General features: G+C 34.1%; 1 protein-coding gene across 3 annotated transcripts in view; it reads left to right on the top strand.

The window, feature by feature from the left end:
- The first annotated feature begins 423 nt into the window (after nt 1-423).
- The window catches only part of LOC123561386 (E3 ubiquitin-protein ligase TRIM71-like), a 28864-nt gene continuing 4376 nt past the window's right edge, over nt 424-24911 (top strand). The window contains exon 1 of one of the 3 annotated variants that reach the window (XM_045353721.2): nt 424-534. The gene's annotated coding sequence lies outside the window, so the exon portion shown is untranslated. The other 2 variants (XM_045353720.2, XM_045353722.2) reach the window with 2 other exon arrangements.

Genomic DNA, 24911 nt, shown 5'->3' with positions numbered 1-24911 from the left:
TTTCATTGCTCTTTTTATAAAATTGATAAATTATATTAATATGAACATTTTATTATATGTACCTTTCACTTCTAAATCTGCTTTTCCAGTCCCCTGTTCGTATATTTAGTGATTATAATTTAATAAAAATATTTCAATGCATCGCACTACTAGTAAAATAAACCACATTGAATATATGTCATCCGTTCAATTGTAAGAACATGGATCATGAAATAAAATCTGTATTTCGATGTTGTACTATTTATTCCCTCTTACAGGCTGTTGAGTCAACGCTAATGCTAGGATTCGCAATGCATGTATACAAATATTCAATTTTTAATAGGTAATCGATATAGCAATAAAGTTCGCGTCAAACAGTTGAGAGATTTAATAAAATTGCTGACGTGAAATTTAATTTCTTATGAGATAAACCCAATTTTACAGGTAGATTTAATCGATAACGCACTTTAATGGTCAACGAACAGGCCCAAAGTTTATATTAAACCTAAGTTTGCATTTAATGCCATTTTGTGAAACAAACGAAGCGTTATAAAGGTATGTGGTTTTAAACAAAGGAAATAGAAACTTTGTAACTTTTCAGTTGTAATGCTTTTAAATATTTAAATCCATTTTGTTGAACAGAACCTGGAAAAAATGTGAAAAAACATAAGGATATTTTCGTCAAAGTACGTATTTACTTTCTTACTAAATTCGTAATTAACTAATTTCTTTCAATGTCTCAATTTGTTTTTATCTTACATGTACATAACTAAGTGAACAGCATAATATAAATCTCAGGGAATTCTGAAAAAAAAACTGATTATTTGTATATACTCTTCTCTTGAATTGAGTTACATTGCACTTTAAAAATGATGAAATTTGTAATAGAATTGTCTCTGTATAACATATTAGTTTAATTTACTGTAGAAACTTTTCACAGCGGACAAACAAAAATATATTAAAGAAGTCTAAGTTTGAAAACATCGTTCCTTAATTTAAAACAGATTGGTAATGATAATTCAAATTTGAGTTCTGTTTTAACCCTTATCATGCTGGACATGACTGATTCTGCCTTTGCGGCCAGTGCAGATCATGATCTTTTGATGAGCTCACCTTTTAACAGTTAACGAAGAAAAATGTTGACGATAGATCTTTTCCTAACATAGCCTAGCAAATCTGCCTGTATCTTAAATGTGTTTGAACAACGAGTTAGTTTAAAGCTACTCGCCCGCAATTTGGTTAAATCTTTCGACATGTTCATTTCCACCAAGTTTAGCGAAGAATGTATATATGACACTGAAAAATGATAAGGGGGTGAAAATAAAAGTTAGATATTGGTAAAAATGCAAGAAGAATGTAAATTTTCTGCATTATTTCAAAAGCGTTACAAGGGTTTACTACTTCTTCAATAAGTTTGTACCATTAGTCACTTTCAGAGTACTCACTTTTTATGGATTTTTGAGAGAAATTATTTTTACCTAAATATTAAACGCAAGTGTGATCATAATTTCTGACAAAAAATGAATAAAATATAAAACAGAAGTTGGGACATCATTGTTATAAATACAAATTAAGTCTCCTCGATAGAGCTGAAATAATTGACAAAAAAAGGAGTATAACATTTTCGAAATACTTGTTCAGTGTAACATACTGTTATTGGACATTTTGCATAGAACACTTAGATTTAGAACATTCACTTTATACTAAGCGTCATAAACATGGGTGTTGATAATTTAACCGTACAGCAAATAAAAATGTGTTTGCCACTTCAAAGGAGTGAATTATATAAGGTATCAGATATTTCTATAGTACACTCAAACCTGCCAGTAAAGAACACCCTCGTGGAAATGAAATGGCCTTTCTTCATCGCTGATCTCCAAACACAGGTAAAATAACATGACTGGTTATACGGAAAGAGAAAATTGGGACCTTTATAGACAGGATTTATTCGAAGGAGGCACTATGCGCTCCATTTTAAATGTAATCATGACGTTAGAATTTAACATATGGAATATATTACAAAACAAGCTATTTTCCAAAAAGTAGTCTCCCCAAAGCGCAAAACACAAGATTAACACACATTTACAACCCAAACACGAACACATATAGCAAACACACAAAGAGAAAAGGAACAAATAAAGGAAGGCAGTAGGGCACCACATTGAAACGATCAGTGGCAAAATCAATACTGGGGAATTTAAACCGGTTTAAAGGCGCACTTTACCTTTATTTATTGACTTTTAAATATATGTTCATCACATTTCCGGCACTTCTTGGAAGTATAGTGTACGACGACATATATGCAATTTAACTGACATTATAAACTAAAACAACAAGCATCGTATTAGTTTTCTCTCTTTTTTGAAATAGTGTTATACCGATGTCTAGACACATTAGTCCTAACCCATAATGTAGTTTTGTATAACTCCAATTTGCTTACATTGACAATTACCAACAATTTACTCCTAACAGTCTCGCATAAGCAAGGTAATTTAGATAATATTTAGATAAAGTTATATCTGGATGAATACGACGCCTTTAAAACAGTAAACACAATTTAGCTGACTATTTTTCCAGAAAACAAAATTGACATTTCATCGAACTGAACTGCGTAACAAACGTTTGTAAGCAGGTCACATGATTTGTCACACGTGAGACATATTTAAACAGTACAGTAATAATGACCCAATAAAGAATGTTGATACAAGTAAAAATTCAGACACGAATTCAATAATTTCCAGGGTCAAACTGCCATAGACACGACGTTTGATCCCAACATAGCTGCAAAATTAGATAGTATGGGAATCGAAGTATGTCCTCATAATCTTTGTCAATGCAACAGAAATGCAGAGATATCTTTACTTTTTTACGTATTTGATGCATGCAGTATACACTGCACATTGTCTGAATAGATATATGGTTTAAGATGTATGTTGTTATATTTTCCCATTAAATTTATTTATTTTGTTGTGTTTAAAGTCGCACCGACACAGTTATAGGTCATATGGCGACTTTCCAGTTTTTGATAGTGGAGGAAGACCCCAGGTGCCCCTCCGTGCATTATTTCATCACGAGCGGGCACCTGGGTAGAACCACCGACCTTCCGTAAGCCAGCTGGATAGCTTCCTCACATGAAGAATTCAACGCCCCGAATGAGGCTCGAACCCACATCGATGAGGGGCAAGTGATTTGAAGTCAGCGACCTTAACCACTCGGCCACGGAGGCCCCTCCCATTAAATAAGAGTCTACAACATTCTGTGAAAATGGCTATATTGTACATGTACTGACTTTAACCGAAAACTAGTTAAGATGCATACTGTCGCAAAAATAGGTCTAGTGTTTTAAGATCCTTGTCCCACCGGACAATTCACAATTGATTTGAAGGCAGTTTTAGTGCTGTCAATATATGTTATACATCTTCGATATTGTATTTGGTGATATAAATTGATACCTGACCATCGTTGGTGAGAATGCCTGTCTTTTGATTTGATTATTTACCATGTTTTACAAGTAAAGTGCAAATAATCCATTTTTCTACGTAACAAAACACTTATGAATGCATTTAGAATATGTATAAATATATGTCTGCTGAACGAAATAAAAGTCATCGAGATAGCAAAGCTGAAGTATTTTGGTTACTTTCAAAAGCATCCGCAATACTAATGCAATTTTCAAGTAGACGATAAGTTTTAACATTCCTCCTAATCTGTAACTGTGATATGAAAACGGCATAAACGGTTCGATTTAGCTCTCGGTAAAATTCTTGTAAAAGTTTATTGTGCTCTAAAACAGTCTTTATTACGCCAACATGCCCGATATCTGTATCATAATAGATTGATATGTTTTGATTTATTACCATAATCTCTGAAGACCCATTTCTTTTATATCTCTATGCATTGACAATTTACCCTGGTAGGACGAAGATAACGGGTTATATATGTTTACCAACAGCTTAGCAAACAAATACATCCCAACCCTAACTTGAAGGATAGTTAAATTACTTCACCTTTTGTAAATTTTTGTTCAAATTATTTTATACAAAATTAAGCCTTTGTTGTTTATTTGATTTGTAAAATCAATATTAACGTGTCATACAAAGGGTCTTTGTAGTTGATGATTTAAAAGAAGTTAGAATTACCATCCCGTAGTATCACAATTTGCCCTCTTTTTACAAATTAAATGGAACGTTTTATCATTTACTAGTGCAACGCTTACTGATTATCCTTTAACAATGTGACAAAGAGAGTTATTTTCCCGCGGGTCCATTTCAAACATTTGTCTTTGTACAAAATGAAAATACTCTATTGTTATGCCTATCGACTTGAATTTCCGCGACTATGAAAAAGTCTGTCTAAATAGATTATCACTGTAAATTTAGTTTCAAAATAATTTTGAATCTCTATGAATGCTTAATAAAAGAAATTTATGCGACGTTTACTACTTTGCCAATGACGACCATTACAAGTCTAAAAATAGCAATTTTGTCATCTTCTGCGACAGGCCTATATGTAATTTTATTGTATTTAGTTCAGTGCTTTTCACTTATATCTCTAATTTCAAATAACCTTTTGGGAATGTGGACTATGTTATATCTCCGCCCAACATTTTGTAAAAACTAACAAGCGATATACATAAACATTATGGTCGACAGGTAGGGAGTGGTAAATCAAACATACATTATTAAGGCCCTGAGATCCGATAACAAGCTATACATTTTACAATAAATATATTAAACATTAATATTAAGCTAATACTTCAACTGTTTTGAACAATGAACATAAGGAATTACAATAATATCTTAAGCAAATTAAACAGGAACAAGTGATTGGTTTTTGTACTTCCAAATAAAAGCTGGTTTACAGGATCGACTTCGTATTTTCAACGACCTTCTGTTATCAAATTTGTGCACAAGCATGGGTTTTAAAAAGCAGGACGGCATTTAAAAAGTATACCGACCATATGATCGCAAAAATATTTAAATTCATAAAACGGTTGTAGTTAAGATTGGAATTTTATTCTTAAGCATTGAATATATAAAAAGTTCTTACTGTATCATGAAGAAGGCAGATTTCATTCCGAAATTTGTGCTTAAAGAAAAACCGTTCCTTTTGCATACGGCGTGTATTACTCATTATACCTTTAAGACTACGGTCACATTTTCATACAATCTCGCCAGGCATACGTATGTTTTTGACAACACAGACAGTGACGTCAGACGACCTACAGCTTTTTCCGGAAGTAAAGAAAATGAAAGTAAACAAACGAAAGTCGCATTTGCATTGGTCTATAGCCAGGAGTCACGCACAGGGGTCACCCCGTCTAAATATTTTAACTCGGAATAAACATATGGAGACTTCTGGAACTTCGTCAAATCGTTCAAAAGGTCCTTTTTGATCATGTCTAAAAGTGTCAGTATAAGCCGCGAAAGTTAGATATTTCCATATTTGAGAGCTGCAGACCTAGACATTTCAGAAATAGTTTAAAAATGAATTTTGTTTAATAAATATTGATTCTACTGAAGCGTGAAAGGGCCATCAGACTCTAATACGTTTTATTACGTTGCAGGCATATAAAGGATATGGACTCTAAAATTTATAAAACTTATGCCGATTGTTTACAAAGACATCCTAAATATACATCATTATAATGTTATACAAGATTTATATAGCGCCCTTTTCATTATAAACACGTTTTCATTAAGGTCACCAAGTTCATCCGCTTCTAATACAGACACTGTGATCTGACCAGCGGGACAGAGCGTGAGAAAGGCCCAGAACGGAGGGAGAGAGATAAAGAACTGAATCCTTTACATACAGACATGTCTTAACTTGTTTAACTTAATATCAGCTCAGTAATATGGAATTCAAGAAGTCCCTTCTTAAAATAATTCTGTTTATTTGAATGGCAATCGTTTTAATCTGTGTTTGTATTAACTGACAAGGTACAATTTGAAATGTCGACGCTAAAATCACGAAAGTTGCCTGAATTTAACCTTTACAATAGTCTTTGAAAGTCTTTCTAGACATTAAATGTATCACTCACGTCGTCCTGATTTCTCCGGTAACACTTCCTAAAATATCCATAAATCTAGGATTTTTATTAACTAAGGGTCTTTTTAGCCTGTGGTTTACAAGAAAGTAGACCATGTCGCAATACAATATATTTCACTCTCATCATTTTACAGACTAAATAAAGGTGTTCTTTAATGATATATTGAGGCTTATTTGGAATAATGAAATACGATCTAGTAGTATTACGTTTATACCAAGACTTGAACATCATGTCAGAGTTGCATTCCATTTCCACGGATTCATTTTAATAACGCACAGTTTAAAGAAAATGTAGACTGAATTAAAAATAAAAGTATTCTATTGTTATGTAGATCAGTTCATAAACTCGTGCAAGTTGATTATTGATTGGCAAGCTATTCAAGCTCTTTACATGATCAGACTTTAGTACAGGACACGAATGTTTCAGACCAGTTGTAAAACAATGCCAGTTAAAAGCAGTCTCGTAATTAAAGCAGACCATATATTGACCATATTACTTTATAATTCTAGAATGAGCATGCCTTGTTTGTTGTTTGGATATTTTAGGTCACATGGCCTGGTTGTGCGCATACGTCGATGCTTTAGCTTTAATGGTAAATGACCGCCCCAAATACCCCCGTCAGAACAATATCCCAGGCACAGACGGGAATGAGAAACATTAATCCAAAATTGCGATTTTAATTGCCCGGCAAGTGGAACCAAACTTAACGTTGCAATCGGTATGTGCATTACATAATATAATTTTCATATTTACTGTTCTCCGCTCTAAAATGCTTTAACCAACTATTTCAAATATCAGAATTAAGTTAAGTTTGTGCTACATCCTTTCCCAAATTTAAACGCAAATGGTATGCATATTGGTGAATGGTAGGCTGTGGGTAATGAAATACATTGTTGATAACAAGCTATATAGACAACAAAAGATATATTGAAACATAATACCCGTTTGCACAAAGGGCTTATTGTAAAACGACAATATTTATGTCATTTTAAACATTATATTTAAAGCGATAAATGACTTGTTCAAATCTGTTTATAGGATTAACGTTTATTTTCAATGACGTTCTGTAATCAAAATGCGTAACATGTACAATTATTTTAAAAGCGGGAAAAATTCAACAATTAAAACCAGGCCGACCGTGCTTGCATGAAAACTTGTGAAGTTGTACTTTCCACGTTACAATCTGATTCATAGCATGAATAACAACATAGAATGATCCAGAACGATCACAGCCGCGATTTATGCTTTAAAACATGATAGTAGATGTAAGTATTGTATACTCTCAGTTTTGATCTTATAAATTAAGAAAATAAAATAAGGCTTCAAATGATTTGCGTTATATATTGCATTAGCTTGTTATGGTAAAGTATTAGTGCCGGGCGTATGTTATTCGAGAACTTCAAACGAGATATTTTAATAATTTTGACAGAATACCGAAAGTTATGAAATAGTATTTCTTGCAATTGTATGTTATTAAGTTGAAATTTCGAGTTACTAATTCGAAATTTCGAGGAACTAAGCAGAGGTTTCGAGACGTAATTCGATATATTTGGTTCAAAAAACGTTCGACTTAGTAACTGAAAATAATATCGACCTGACACTAGTGATTTTCCGTAATCTAGAATAAAATATCATCTGAAATTCTGAACGTTCCTAGTTAGAATAACGTCTTCATTCTTTTTTCATTTGTGTCCATAAACTGGTAATATACGATGATGACGCCAGAGTCACGAAAGCTGCCTTAAATATAGCATTTGTTGGTGCATTTTTCTTCTTTAAAAGCTTTTCTAGACATTTAATATATCACCTTTCTTTCACCCACTGAATTTTCCGGTAACAACATCCTATAACACAGGACGAATAATTACTTTCAGAGGTATTCTTGTCTACTATTATCTCATAGATTTTAATTAGATAAGGCTGTCTAACGTTGACCTGTCTAACATAGAGCGTGCTATATATGCTATACAGAAGATTTGATAAGAAAGTCAGTCAAGTGCTTTAATTTACGAACAAGAATATGTCGACATTCCCAATTTGCTTTCAAATATTTTAAGTTGTACGATGATATTAGACAGTAAAATAGCCATACATTCTGCCAGCTATGACCTTTGTTAGTACATCTCCCTGACTTATTTATCAGCTATTTTAAAAACATCATACGTGTTATGTAGTCTGTTTCTTCCCTATTATTGTCATAAACATTTTAGTTTTATCTTTATCACGGTTATGGACAACTCCATGTATGTTCAGCTATGGGCAGCTGTCAAAAATATCCATTTATTTGTATAAAACAAACACAATTTGCCGCCATTTTGTGTATGCTATTTTTGTTCGCGTGACGTCACAATGGCGTCTCTCTATCCGGTTCGCGCGTTTTGTATTTATACTTGAAATGGAATAGAAATAAAAAAAAAAGAGAGAAAAAAATAAGGTTTAGAAAGAAACCTCCAGTATTGTCACTAACGAAACTTAAGAGTTTCAGTTAGAGGAGTACGTCTTCAAAGCGCAGCAAGTCCCGGTTGCGCAGCAAGTCCAATTCGGAAGAGTAAGTCTTCCAAGTGCAGCAAGTCCAGGTTGCGCAGCAAGTCCAGTAACAGGTGTAAGTCCAATTCGGAAGAGTAAGTCTTCCAAGTGCAGCAAGTCCAGGTTGCGCAGCAAGTCCAGTAACAGGAGCAAGTCCAATTCGGAGGAGTAAGTCTTCCAAGTGCAGCAAGTCCAGGTTGCGCAGCAAGTCCAGTGAGAGGAGCAATTTAAATTAGAGGAGCAAGTCTAAGAAGCGAAGCAAGTCTAAGAAGCGAAGCAAGTCTAAGAAGCGAAGCAAATCTAAGACGTGAAGCAAGTCCAGGAAGTGAAGCACGTCTAAGAAGTGAAGCAAGTCTAAGACGTGAAGCAAGTCTAGGGGTACAGCAAGTCAAGTATATCTAGGAAACCTTCATCGTGTATACTGCTTGGAAGATACCTCAGATATTGTCACCATTATAGTTAACCCAAAACTTGACAAATTGTGTTTGTTTTATACAAATAAATTGATATTTTTGACAGCAGCAGAGTAAATAATGACAAGTTTAATTCCACAGGTCAAGCAAAAAATTCTCTTTTTGATAAAAAAAATCACGCTTCAGCATTTATCAAATTTATTAGGTACAATAGCCTAATTAGACAGAAGAAACAATATTGAGAGGCAAAAATAAAAAAAAGCATGATCCTTACAAGTAAAAGCTCTAAATTATTGATAAATAAGAATTTTCCAGGGCCCTTTTGTCTATCGTTTGGATGATATCATCTCTGTGTACATTTCATCTTGTTTGTGATTCACATGCAATAACTAATGCCTTGTTATTTTTCTTTGGTATTCTGAAATGAATGCTATTTATCGATAATCTTAATTTAGACCAAAGTGTCTTTTCTGTTATATAGAAAACAAACGTTCCAAAAATAACATTATGAAGAGCAACTACGAAGAGCTAATATGCCTATCTTCAATAAACGTCATGTTTTCTTACAACTCTTGTTGATTTGAAGTCACTTCCATCAGAATTGGCGATAAAGGCGAATACACATTTATTGAATATTTGTTTTCTGTCAGGCGTAGTTGTGGACTTTGAGACTCACACAAACGTTTTTTTTTTCTCCGTACAAAGCCTGCTAAGATTTAAATCTACACAGCTTGGCAATTGTTGAATATAAACGTTCACACTATCTTATTTCCTGCAAAATGTTTTTTTTTTCAAATGCATCAGATCAAAAATAGCAATTACTTTCTCTTTTAGAAACTGTGGGGAGGTCTTTCAATGCTATTCGACTTTACCATGTACAACACTTATACGCTATATATATCTTATATAAATCAGTTTCTTCTATCATTGATTTAGGGTGATTTTATGTCAAGTCGTGTCGTTAACATTCTTAAATTCAAACGACTTTCATTCATGACTGAAACGAATTATCTGTATAATAATGTTCTAAAACCGCTGACAAAGCATTTTCATTATTGCACTGACAACCGTATACTTTCGTCATACATATGGAAAAAAGTGCATAGGGAAGACATTTCTGTAGACAGATAGTATAGAAATATTAAATGGCTTGTCGGAGAAACAAGAAACAGGTCCTTAGGATCGGCAAGAAATTCAATAAATGTTATTGCATGTTTTCTGAAATAAATGTTTAAAGTTTTCAGCTTTGTTGGATGTGCTAAGCTGGATGAGGTTGGATGGATTGGAAAATGTTTTTTAATTTATTCTCCAATGGTAGAAAAATATAAGAGCATAAATGTCAGCATCAGTATTTAAAAAAAGACTCTCAGACAGTTTATTATGACTTGTGGTTAGAGATCTTCATATGTTTTGTCTATTTCAGAACACATCACGTTTTCTTGGCGTTCTGTTATTCATAAATGTATTTTCTTTACAAACGTGTAAAAATACGTGCAAGGAACCTTTAGGATTACCCACGGAAAAGAACTTGTAAAAAAACTAGTGATCGTCGTAATGGACCAATATCCTGACTCTTATTTTTATTAACGTCTTCAGTAATCTTACCGTTTTTAAAGCAGATAGGAATATATAAAACAATCAAATATTTCATATTTTCATTTACATCTTGCATATTATTATGTTTGCAGTTGATATTTTAACACATACGTATATACATTTTTACATAACTGATTTTAGATATTGTTATCATTTTTACATGGCTGTTTTTAGATATGTTTATATTATGCTTTACATTTTTACATCAATGTTTATGCTTTACAGTTGGCGTTTGCAATTTGACTTCTTCTCGGCGATGTATGACCATTTTGTGTCAATTCGCCGTAAAACCCAACTCACTCACTCACTATATTTCAAAAAAAAAATGTAACCGTTTTTTTTATTGTGTATCATATATGTATTATACATTTTATCATATAATGCATGTAGTGTACACCGAACCTTGTGTGCATAGATATATACTTTAGGAGGTATGGTATTAGTTAAGTCCATGGTATCAACAGCGGTGGCTTTGTTTCGACGTTGTCTTACACATAAATCTAGAATTTAAGACGCGTAATTCATTGTATATTTGGAACCTGTCATTAAATCTTTTTCTATGCATTTAACATATCTTTGTACGCAATTTCAAGGTAGAACGAACGTATCTTATATAAGATCAGGCGCAAAAATAATTGATACCTGACCATCGGAGGGGTATTTATCAGTCTTTTGATTTGACAACTACTTGGAAACGACGGCATTCCTGATAGGTCTTACTATCCTTAACAAAATAAAGTGCAAATAATTTATTATCTTTCCACATACTTTAACTTTGCTAAGAGTGTCATCAAATACGTAAAAATATGTCTCCTAAGGCAAAATGTGGAGTGATATGGCAGTGTTTTAAAGATATATGTAAGTATACTCGCTACTATATAACGCTCCATCAATATGAAGGACTTTTCAAGTGGACAATAAGGCTCTCCGTTTTACTAAAATGCACCCTATTCCACAAGTTATCGGAACATCTGCCTTATTGAAGGCACATAAGATGCATTTACTTCCTTCTCCGGTTAGATTTTGTTCTCCATTAATTTCTTCAACAAGTTTATAGGCGTTTTAAACACTATTTATTATTAAAATATGGATAGAGGATCCTTTGGAAGTACAGAACATAACTAGGCATAATAATATCTGACCCGGGGAGTTAAATTGAGTCTGTTTATTAGATGTAATGAAATATACCGATGAAGTAATTAAAAGTCTTCGACCTTAATTATTTGGCCATGGAGCACCCCACCCACCCCCACCAAACAAAAAATGTCTGTTTTATAACCCGCATAAATGTAACTGTTGCCAGACCTGTATCACCAGCAAAATGAATCTCTAAAGACGTAGGTTAAGTAAGAAATTGTGGTAAGGTAAAAAGTCATGTCCAAATACCATTGCTTTAGTTTTTAAAGCCACAATGACATATTCGGGTCCTTGTACCTCTTTTAGGTTTTAAGGCAAAACTAATATTTTAAGATCTAAAACCATTGGCAACAATGTTACATGCAGTTCCATACATCATTGCATTAGGCAATAAATCCACAACGGCATGTTTCATGCCCTCAAAGGACCAGAAAACATAAAACAGTGGCTCAAAGTGCGGGGTGACGATAAGTACTTGAACCCTGTTGTTTTGATAGTTAGATTAAGTCATATCTTAAGATTATCGTTTGGAAGCTTAATAACCATAATAACAAACTGACTCGGTTTGATTATATCAATGAGAGGTATAAAAATACATAGCACCTCGTACGCTTAAGCGGAATTCTATTAAACATATATACATGACCAGATCTAATGGTCTCCAAGAGACATACAAATAACAATGAATCCATACGAGTAATATTGGTAACATCTTTACTGCAAATGATTGATTGATTGATTGATTGATTGATTGATACTACCTTAATCGGAGAACCTCACTCATTTATGCCTTTGTACATTTAATTTAATGATTTACATCGCTAGGACAAAGATAAGCAGTTCATGTTTATATATCAAGTTTTATAAAAAAAAATAAGCCGACAAACATCTTAACATGACTAGAGGTTGAGTAACTTTACCTACTGTAGAGTTGGATTCAAATGTTTTTAGCCGAATTAAAATTTTGCTTGTTTGTTTGATTTGTAAAATCAATTTCAACGTGTCAGAGAGGGTCTTTGTTGTTCTCGATTTGAAAGAAGATAGAATTACCACCCCGCAATACTCTATCACCTTTTCATAAATAGTCCTCGTTTTACAAATTAAAAGGAACGGTCTATCATTTGATGAGGTCTACTATACAGAAAATGAATACGACCTACTAATAATTTGTATTTAATGAGCCTTCACAACGATGACAAAGGTGCACTATTTTCCCGCTGATCAATTTCAAAATGATTTTGTATATCTGTATTGTAAGACATAGATTCAAAATTGTCTCTGCGTTATTTTTCTATACTTCTGAAATGACCATTCTAAGTTTATCGTCAGATCTTAAGTGATACCGACACAAAATCAAATTGGAAAATTTTCGGTTTTAATACAAATAGCACGCCAGCATTGGAAGGCGCCTAATTCGTATAAAAGGTAATACATATTAAGTGACATTCCAAGCTCATGCACTCATATAAATGATTTATTTCGATTTGCTGATGTTTAAGTTCCCTGATCATGTTTAGGTCGTGTGTCGACATGTCAGCTTTTTTTGGGTGAGGAAAACTCTAGGTACCCAACTTCGGTATTTCAGACACATATGCTAGAGCCCACTAAAGCTATGAACAAGTTACCTTATCACTCGTTGCCATAAGTGATTCAAAGTATGCAGCCTTAATTAGACTCATCCTCCACCTATAGAGTTAGACATATCATAAAAACAATATATAATGAACTATACTTTACATCTGTAATAAAAATGTGGAAAGAAATACAATCATTTAATCACTTTTGAACACCTTATATTCTCTCGTTCCCGAGATCTGTATTTTTGAACAAGTTTGTATTATTCATTTCTAATAAAATGCTATATTTTTGCTACAGTTATTTTTTTCCACGCAGCTTTTAGTTCGCCATTTGGGTCTGTATCCAGTTAATCGAAAACATAAGATTCAACAAAATTATTAAGTACTTTGCAAACTGAATTAGCCTACCTTTCTTTGGTATTAAAGTTTAGTATTTAGCCTAAATATTAAAGTGTATTACGTAGAAATAAATCCTCCTCAGTCTGAAAATTTCCACGTCCCTTGTCAGAGGTCTTCTATAAACTGCAACATGAAACGTACAATTGATGGATAGTATAAAGCTACCTCTACACAACAACTGAATACAGAAGTATTTCTGGTGGTATTTTTGGATACTGCTATCTAAAAGATATTAAAAAATATGATAAGGATGTCGCATATTCAAATAAATGTAAACAATATGTAACCGAATCAGATATATTTACATTGATTTCGTCTTTCTATTTTTATCAGCATCTCTTGCTTACTCTCATATTAAAAATGTATAATTATTTATATGAAAACGTCCGTCTAAAAAATGCTTGCCAATTTGTACTTTTGTTAGCGTAAATTCTGCTTCATTCGTAACATTTTCGCGATTATCTGTTGCAATCTTACCTTCTTTAAAATTGTAAATACATTAGAGTTATCAAGAACAGTTTTCTTATGAAACAATTGCTTTATGTTTCCGGTGTTTGCACCGGTGCTGGAAACCTTCATCTTACTACCAGGGTGTGTAGGATGACTGTTGTACTGTAAACGACGTATAACAAACAAAATCTTTGTAGCAGATTCGTGCAGTAATTGTTTTTAAGTAAAATCGGATACAAATCAAATACCTTGATAGTTTATCCTTGCTCCTTATAGTATATTTCTCCATTTAAAACAATGTTGTTGTTTTTTACGATTTTGACGCAGATGATAAACAGAACTGGGACTTCTATGTTGTTGTTTTCCTTTGTATTGTCGTGACGTTTTAACTGACGTCCTGCGCTTTGGTTGAAAACGCCAATGCTGTAGGAAATTAACTTGTTTAATATGTTAACTATTATCTGTTGGATATACCGGTATCATGCAAGAAAATATTTTATCACTGTTTTAATGTGCAGGTGGGAATATCCGGAATTCGGATAACTGTTAACGAAGTATGTCATCAGGATTTGAATACTTTTATAACTAAATTTTTTTTCTTGGATTTAACGTCGCACCGACACATGATAGGTCATATGGCGACTTTCCAGCTTTAATGGTGGATGAAAACCCCAGGTGCCCCTCCGTACATTATTTCATCACGAGCGGGCATCTGGGTAGAACCACCGACCTTCCGTAAGCCAGCTGGATGGCTTGCTCACATGAAGAATTCAACGCCCCGAGTGAGGCTCGAACCCACATTGATGAGGGCCAAGTGATTTGAAGTCAGTGACCTTAACCACTCGGCCACAGAGGCCCCTTAAATAATTATTAAAACCCTCTGATCGTAGTATTTTGCTTTCATATCTTAACCAAAACTATACTCAAGTGAAAATATTACTTATGTCAACACCATAGGTCATTGTGCTAAACTTACATGTATATCAAATTCAGAATACTAAATTATGAGGTTTTGATATGTATATATATGTTGCTTTCTGTTACCAGGAATATTATATTTTGATATAAAGTCTGCAGATTTTCCTTAAAACGCTATTGTCTCAAATCTGCTGCTTATAATTTGCAATATTATGTCACATTGCTTATGGCTTAAAGCTTTTAGATCAATATTTTCTGTATTGATGGCAGTACATATGTCTGGTATAATTTGATCTATATATCATTTAGGCGTTTACTTTTTATTTCTTTTACAAGCGTCCTGCGTAATGTCTCATCTCCTTATGATATATGATAATTAAACAAATGAAGAGAACAGATGTATCTTGCTAGCTTTCTCAGGATAACTACCACTCTTGGGCATTTTCATAATCAAAATTTAGCAGACCTTACACAAAATGAGTTCGTTCGTAGACTGATTAATTTTTTTTAGAAAGTTGCAGAAATATTTATGTTCTTTCACATTTCATATTGTAAAACGAAGTTCAAGTTTTGACATTTAAAGAAAAAGAAGGAACACTACGAAAGACCCATGGTGACATTTCAACTTCATTATTTCACGATTTCTGCTTCCTGATTTCACGATTTCCACTTCATGAATTCATGATTTCACGATTTCTGCTTCCTGAATTCACAATTTCCACTTCATGAATTCACGATTTCACGATTTCCACTTCATGAATTCACGAAAAAACTTCACGATTTCTTGATTTCACGATTTCCACTTGTTGAATTCACGATTTCCACTTCATGAATTGACGATTTCACGATTTCCACTTCATGAATTCACGATTTCTACTTCATGAATTCTCGATTTCACAATTTCCACTTCATGAATTCACGATTTCCACTTCACGAATTCACAATGGTGAAATCGTGAATTCATGAAGTTGATTTGTTTGTTTGTTTGTTTTGGGTTTAACGCCGTTTTTCAACAGTATTTCAGTCATGTAACGGCGGGCAGTTAACCTAACCAGTGTTCCTGGATTCTGTACCAGTACAAACCTGTTCTCCGCAAGTAACTGCCAACTTCCCCACATGAATCAGAGGTGGAGGACTAATGATTTCAGACACAATGTCGTTTATCAAATAGTCACGGAGAACATACGCCCCGCCCGAGGATCGAACTCACGACCCCGCGATCCGTAGACCGACGCTCTACCTATTGAGCTAAGCGGGCGGGCCTTCATGAAGTTGAAATTGTGAAATCGTGAATTCGTGAAGTGGAAATCGTGAATTCGTGAAGTGGAAATCGTGAATTCATGAAGTTGAAATTGTGAAATCGTGAAGTGGAAATCGTGAATTCGTGAAGTGGAAATAGTGAAATCGTGAATTCATGAAGTGGAAATCGTGAATTCGTGAAGTGGAAATCGTGAATTCGTGAAGTGGAAATCGTGAATTCATGAAGTGGAAATTGTGAATTCGTGAAGTGGAAATCATGAATTCAGGAAGCAGAAATCGTGAAATCGTGAATTCATGAAGTGGAAATCGTAAAATCAAGAAATCGTGAAGTTTTTTCGTGAAATCGTGAAATCGTGAATTCATGAAGTGGAAATCGTGAAATCGTGAATTCAAGAAGTGGAAATCGTGAATTCAGGAAGCAGAAATCGTGAAATCATGAATTCATGAAGTGGAAATCGTGAAATCAAGAAATCATGAAATCAAGAAATCGTGAAATCAAGAAATCGTGAAGTTTTTTCGTGAAATCGTAAATTCATGAAGTGGAAATCGTGAAATCGTGAATTCATGAAGTGGAAATCGTGAAATAAGGAAGCAGAAATCGTGAATTCATGAAGTGGAAATCGTGAAATCAGGAAGCAGAAATCGTGAAATAATGAAGTTGAAATGTCACCACGGGTCTTTCGTAGAACACAGCTTACATACATACTTAATGGTCTGTTGTCTACATACATGCAATAATCTAGATTACATTTGAAACTTGCAAGAAAATTGTACTTTTTATCCATGCAAAATTGCTACTTTGGAGGTTAATATAGATGTGGATGTATCAGTACCTTAAATCAAACAGTATCGTCTAAAATATCTGTAATTTCATTTATTTTAATTGTTATAATATGACTATGGTATAAAATACAACCAACTTCATTCCATTTCTTCTAGAACATGTTTAACAGTGCGCCTGACTCGGTAGAAAGCTATTTATACGCCCGTCTGATTATAGGAACGCCTTGGCGGGAGGTCGGGGTTCGTCCACAAACTTTGTCCGGAGCATTTTTTCTTCATGCATGGTAGGGGGATTTTGATGTATCTTGGCACAAATGTTCACCATCATAAGACGGACTGTCATACGCAAGAACTAGGTCCCTAAGTTTAAGTTCAAGGTCACACTTGGAGGTCAAAACCTTTGACAAACACGCATAAATACATATACACACACGCATAAGCAGAAAAAACAAACAAACAAAAAACAGTCGGGCCTAAGAACGACCGGCGGACAAAGTCATGGTGAGCACGATAACCCACTCATGCTAAAATCACTGTGGGGTACCGCCCATGACAAAGACGCACATATACATATACGCACACACAGAAGCAGGACAAAACAACAGTCGGGCACCGCCTAAGGACGGCCGTCGGACAAAATTCTGGTGAGCACGATAAATTACTCATGGTAAAATGAGAGAAAGCAAATGCAAAAAAGCGTAAATGCAAGGGAAAGGGATGGGACTGGGCGAAGGGGGTAAAATGGTAGTGAGGGCAAGACTAAAATTCTTAGCTATACATCCACTGACAAATATGCAATTCGGGCAGCATCCATTCGTTTTTAACGATAGCCCTTGTTTTCGTATTTTTGAAGCTACTGTCATATATTTGAATCGTATGTGCAGTTCTGTATCAAAAACTTTTCTTCTAACAAGCTCTCGACGACTGTAATTTGTGACTATGGCACCATTCTTCTCTGTATTTATATACTGCATCAAATCTAAATAAATGCTACTTTGAATTCACTCAATCACTTTGTTTACATTTTATTTTCAATTGCTAACAAGGCATATTCTTCCTAAATATGAAATGCGTCTTACTACAAGGTTCTTGCAATAAATAATTGTATAAAATTACAGTTTGTGTTTTGTACCATACAACAGTAATAACAGAATATAAGACAAGAAATCATATGATTGTTTTCCTGGCAGATAAATTATCTTTGTATGATACTCTAGTTTCTCAACTGCAAAAACGTTTGATGTAGAAACAAGTATCGTTAATATGGTCATCTTAAGTTAAGAGTGTCACCTATTCTGTTGTAAAGGTTATGGACTACCAAAATAAAATCATTCTAGAAATCGTAAATGCCTACTTGCTGATCTTCATGGAATATTCCCTAATCCTTCTTGCATCTTCTTTCCAAGTACTTACAGAAAGGGTAAATATGTTATTGAATAACTGTTGTTTCTTTTTTGTTCTTTTTTGGTCAAACGCTGTTATGGTATGCGACCTGTATAAAGATGCGTATTAGATGTTACACTCATTAAATCAGAATCAATCTACACACTTGTCAACGAATATTTATCAGTTGCACCAGCAAGGACACACATTTTAACAGAAAGTATCGCATGACGCCTCTATCTGTTAAGAAACTGTGTGCAGGTCATTTCTTTTTTGTCAACCAATCAAAAAGATGACTGAGTTTTTGCAGGGGGCCTCCATGGCCGAGTGGTTAAGGTCGCTGACTTCAAATCACTTGCACCTCATCGATGTGGGTTCGAGCCTCACCCGGGGCGTTGAATTCTTCATGTAAGGAAGCTATCAATCTGGCTTACGGAAGGTCCGTGGTTCTACCAGGTGCCCGCTCGTGATGACATAATGCACGGAGGGGCACCTGGGGTCTTCCTCCACCATCAAAGCTGGAAAGTCGCCATATGACTTAAAATTGTCTCGGTGCGACGTTAAACCCAACAAATAAATAAAAAGAAATATTTAGTTTTGCAAAGCGACCGAGAGACAATACATTTATCATCCCAAAATAGTATATTACTTCATTAATAATATACACTTTTGTAGAAATTCGGCATGATTTACGTTATTTAATATAAGTCTTTACAACAATAATGAATCATTTTGTCGTATCAATGGTTTAGGGTGACATTTAATCAAGAAGATAAACATTCTTAAATTCAAACGACTTCCATTTCAGGGTCATGCGAAATATCCAGTCTAGCACTTTAACAACTAAAACTAAGTCAGACGTATTACTTCTTCGTTTACATTGCAAAAGTTGAATATTTGCATGAGAAATACTATTGATATCCACGTTACTATACATGGCAATGAACATGGTGCTATTCTTCTCGGCATTACTAGCCTCGTCCAGCGATCATGCATCTATTATTGAATCTTTACGTCCCACCCAACCCTTTAATACGACCACGTAAACATAGAATTGTCGTCTTGATTATCATCTGTTTCAGTGTTTTCGCGTTGAAATTTTAACATTTGCTAAGAAATTAACACTCATTAACATTCATCTGTCAACTGCATTCGAAAAAATATTTCCACGTGTTCATGGTCAAATCAGGAGCTGCCATACAATTTAGTCCTTTTTGTCAAATCGTCCATATCGAGAAATGAATCTTATATGTGTGTGAAAACGTTTGTATGATTTCCTTTGATATTTCAAACGCATAGAAGACAATAAACATTATTATCAGCAATATACTACTTAATATATCTATCCGTTGATCAATTAAGACATTATTGTTGTGCATGTTATGGTCATTTTGCTCTTCTTCGGGCATTTATCTATAATGACGTTTAACAACCAATCGTAGGGCATAGGCAGTGAACATCTATGATGTTCTTTACAAGACAAACATATGTTTGATATAATTGAATCGTGTTCCTTCTGATTACATGTATAATGTGATTAAACATGTATAATGTGATCACATGTATAATGTATGTATTTATATCTCAAGTCAAATATTTTAATTAGTGGATGACTTCAACATTCAATATTGTAATAATTTGTAAGAGAGTTGTATAAATGGAATAGATTTGGTCTTGTTTATTCTTAAAAGAAATTACCCACCTGTCTCCGTAAACACTGAAAGCTTTCAGCTGACTGCTGAGTTTGAATACACTTTTTCATAATATGATAATAATACTAGATATGCTTTCAATTGTCATGAATTTTTTTATAATAAAATAGCATTGCATATCGCAAACTGTACATGACTTTGAAAATGCTTGTTTCATTTTTGCTGTCTTTTCAGTGTTTGCTAATTATGCGAAATCTAATGAATGCGAAATGTTTTTTTTTTTTTCTATTTTTTTTTCTCACAAAGCTGCTTCCCTTGTTCTTTCTTCATCTTCACTACATTCGATTGACAAATTTATGTCTTGTACCATACGTCTAAACGAAGAAACTGAAATCAGAACATAAAGATAGATGATGTATTTTGTTACCGTTGAAATTACATCATGTATAAGGAAAGAGTTTCTAAAAAAAGCTTATAGCTTTCCTACTCAATCCTCCATACTGACATTTGTAACATGGTATAAATTGCAATTATGTGAATAAATATTGTTTAAAGTAATGTTCATAATAGACTTGCAAGGTTACCGATTCACATCGCATTCTTTTGAACCTTTAGTGGGTAGGAAAAGGTTAATTTCGTCATCGGCCTCTCATAAACATCTAGATAGATATCTTTATTGCCTCCTCATAGGGAGAGTATAGTATTCCTAACAATTATAAGGCAAATAACACTGTTACTGACAAATGTAAGTTCTACTTGCTGTGAAAAAAATAACCAAGTAATCATATTGTGTGACTTAAAAATCTTAAGTATTAAGATTAATTTATCATATTATTATATAAATATCTTAAATAATTTACCCTGCACTCTTGTTTATCATAAGGGATAATTTAAGAATTCGAAAGTAAATCTAACTATTTAAAAGCAATGACTGGTCAGACCTTTATTTCGAAAAGTAATGCGTTGCCAGAGGACAAAATCCATCACGCAATTTGGCCAAAACGGACAAGATATAAGTTGTCCAGTATTTTGGGCGGAAACACTTTAATTAAGATCATACTTTAAATATCTAATGTAATAAATGGATAGCACAAATTCTTTATTCTGAATTAATTAAATAGATTGTATACTAATGTATGACTGATATGTTTTGTTTTCTATCTTTTAAGAAAGTCCATACGCATTGTTGTACTATATCGTTCACCAGTAACATTCTTTACACCTCAAAATAAGAGATCAAACGTTTGTATTTTAAATTTCGTCTTGATAATTTAACGTACAAACAAGAAATAATGTCTTTAATGTCCTCTGGCAACTCAAAACAGCATATTTAGTCTAACTTGACTGAATAAAGTTTCTGATAAAATTAATTTATTTGATGACGCCATATAGAAGGTACAGTGGGCAGTATTTAAAGGGATATATTGAGATGGAGCATTTAAGCGGCGCTTTTAACGTGGGTATGAATTTCCTTGATTGAAAGTGGGCTTCCGTGGCCTAGTGACTAAGGTCTCTTGCTCCTCATCGGTGTAGGTTCAAAAGAATAAGATATGTATCACAGGTTTTTACTTATTTTATTCGGTAACTGTATGCCGTAAAAGGAGACTGATAGTGGTGTTTTTTAATCGCCAATGGAAGCATTAATTCTTCATTTTAAATAAATAATTTTATATCTTTGTAAAGAGAAAAGAATGACGAACACTTCAACAGGATAATAAATATTGTGCGTTCTTTCTAATGAAATAATATTTGTTCAAATAAAAAAAAATTCCTTTTTTTGTTTCTATTGGAAAATTTCAACCAGATAAAAAATCAATATCGCCCGGTCAGGCGTTTTCAAGGGGGATAATTTTACCGATATTAAAGACGCCAGACTTAACCTAATTGTTGATCATGGCTTGGAGTGTAGAGGTCTTCATACGGAAGGACGGTGTTTCTACTCAGGTGTCCGCCCGGGATGAAATAATATTCCGAGGGGCACTTGGGGTCTCCCTCCAGCATGAAAATATGGAAAGTCGGTCTGACGTTAATCCCCCCCCCCCCCCCCCCCCCCAAAAAAGACTTTAATGAAAGCTGTAGTTACATGTGTAAGGTATTACATGACATCGTATCTATTATTGTGACATTGATTTGAAGTTGTAATCACAGCTGTTGGTTGAAATGGGTGTCTATCATTTCATATGATAAGTTACAATTTGTTTCAATACCACTTAATGTTTATTTCTTCCAAATCAGCCTTATTTAGAAACCTTTCATTTGTCTGTAAATATTTTCTAGACATATAATGTATTAATTTCCTTTTACCAGCGAGCCACTCTTTTCCAAATAAAGCTTTGCAAACAAAACACGACTTGATTCTACAGTTCGTCCATTAATTTGAGGAGTGTATCGTCCAGCATTGCTTTTTAGAATTTACTTAGTGGAAATGGGCTAGTATTGTGTTCAATAAGTTTTGTATCCATTAAGGTCAAATGAATGTCAATAGATTTAAAGACCTTTCGGTTGAGAGATCTCCTGTTGTAGTTACAAGACGAGTTAATATATTCTAGACGATGTCGTTTACGCTATTCAAACATTTTGACAGAGTTCGTATTGTTACTCCTATGTCAATGTCTGTGCATTTACAACGTAGAGGAATGTTGATTTGGGTAGGGTGTGTGTGCGTTGGGCGGAAGGGGGCTATCAACAATGTTGATTTTGGTAGGGTGTGTGGAGGGTGTCAGCCATGTTGACTTTGGTAGGGTGTGTGGGGTATTCAGCCATGTTGACTTTGGTAAGGTGTATGGGGGTAACAGCCATGTTGACTTTGGTAGGGTGTGTGGGGTATTCAGCCATGTTGACTTTGGTAAGGTTTATGGGGGCAACAGCCATGTTGACTTTGGTAGGATATGTGGGGTAGCAGCCCTATGTACTTTGGAAGGGTGTGTGGGGTATCAACCATGTGTGTACTTTGGTAGGATGTGTAGGGGTAAAATCCATGTTGACTTTGGTAAAGTGTGTTGGTGTAACAGCCATGTCGACTTTTGTAGGGTGTATTGGGGGCAACAGTCATGTTGTCTTAGGTAGGGTGTGTGGGGTATCAACCATGTTGACTTTGGTCCGTCATTCTGTCAGTCATACAGTAAACACACTAACAGTCGAGATGTCTCCGTAAAACTGTCACAGGCAAATAATGTTATGATATACTATGTATTTTGAACAAAGTGTCTTTTAAGATTGATATCGGTCATTGATTCGTATATGGAATAAAACGTACTTACTCTACTGACACTTAAAGAGCCAAGGATATATGTCAGTTTACAAAATTAGACAATGATTTGACAACTGCTGGTAAAGGAATATGTTGCATATTGTCCAGACCACATGTTTGCGTTTTGTCGACTGGCTGCTAATAAGGAATTTGTATATTTATTCTAATTTAACTAAGTTTTTTGATAATTATGCAGTGTTTCTATGTTTCTTTGATATGTAAGATCATTTCAGTTCGAATATATCGTAGAGTGCTTAAAACGTTTGGCCGAAATGTACTTTTTATTTTGTAGAAAGTTTGTAAAATATCGTTCAATGTTTAGATTTAATTCATGGATTCAGTGGGCTAATTGTTTCTTAACGAACAAAACTTATTAGGAATTCATTATAAATGTTTTGGTCCTCAATATTTTATATAAAACACAACACTGAAATAGATATGAGCCGCGCCATGAGAAAACCAACATAGTGGCTTTGCGACCAGCTTGGATCCAGACCAGCCTGCGCATCCGCGCAGTCTGGTCAGGATCAATGCTGTTCGCTAACGGTTTCTCTAATTGCAATAGGCTTTAAAGCGAACAGCATGAATCTTGACCAGACTGCGCGGATGCCCATGGCGCGGCTCATATGGTAAAACGACTTTAACATTCAAATTCATAATACCTGTATTTTTTCCGAAGTCCTGATAAATCCACATTGATCATTAGTAGTTCAGTATAAAAAAACATGTCCATAGTATCAGCATTCTGTCCATATCGTCAGTTAAGATTCTTCACTCATGGTATTATTCACCAAAATATGTCATACAGTTCATACACTTTATGAATTTACTAACAAAAACAGTGACGCTGATATCTGGTAATCGTCAGAGTCAATAGAAATCCAATGCATGCATAATTATAAAACGTGATTAAGTCAGCTTTTTAAGGGCCTGATTTATTATTTCAAACGAATTAAATTATCATATCTACATTAGTGTTTATACAGATTTACTATTGCGAATGCTACTTTTTCTATGAACTATTAGCAGAAAACTTACAACTTTTTTTCGAATGTAGATATTACACATTCTGTTTTTGTGATTGATATTTTCAGGTTCACATCGCTTAATACAAATCATAAAAATTATACGAAATGGCATCACTATTGTGCAAATAAGAAGGAGTTGTTGTTGTTGTTGTTGTCGTAGTTTTTTTTCTATAATAATATGAATTTGCAACAACTTCGTGTGTAACCTGAAGGTTTCATAAGTATGGTATGTTTTAACTTCACTTCAAGTTTAAAGTCGAGGTGTCATTTAACAAATATTAACTCTTTAGCTGCTCCGAAAACAATCACTGCAAGTTCTGTTAAGCTTATGAAAAAAGATCAGCTCCCCTGTAAGTGACAAAAGTTGGAATGTGCAATAATGACATTTAAACTGAATATTTTTGGCGGCCTATAAATTGGATGTAATCACTGTTATCAAAATATTAACAATTTTCAATTAATTTTCCTTGTCCTATACAAATATTATGTCTCCCCAAATCTGGATAAA

This window comes from Mercenaria mercenaria, chromosome 10, assembly GCF_021730395.1.
Source record: "Mercenaria mercenaria strain notata chromosome 10, MADL_Memer_1, whole genome shotgun sequence".
Classification (NCBI taxonomy): domain Eukaryota; kingdom Metazoa; phylum Mollusca; class Bivalvia; order Venerida; family Veneridae; genus Mercenaria; species Mercenaria mercenaria.
This window is presented reverse-complemented; position numbering and strand designations above follow the sequence as displayed.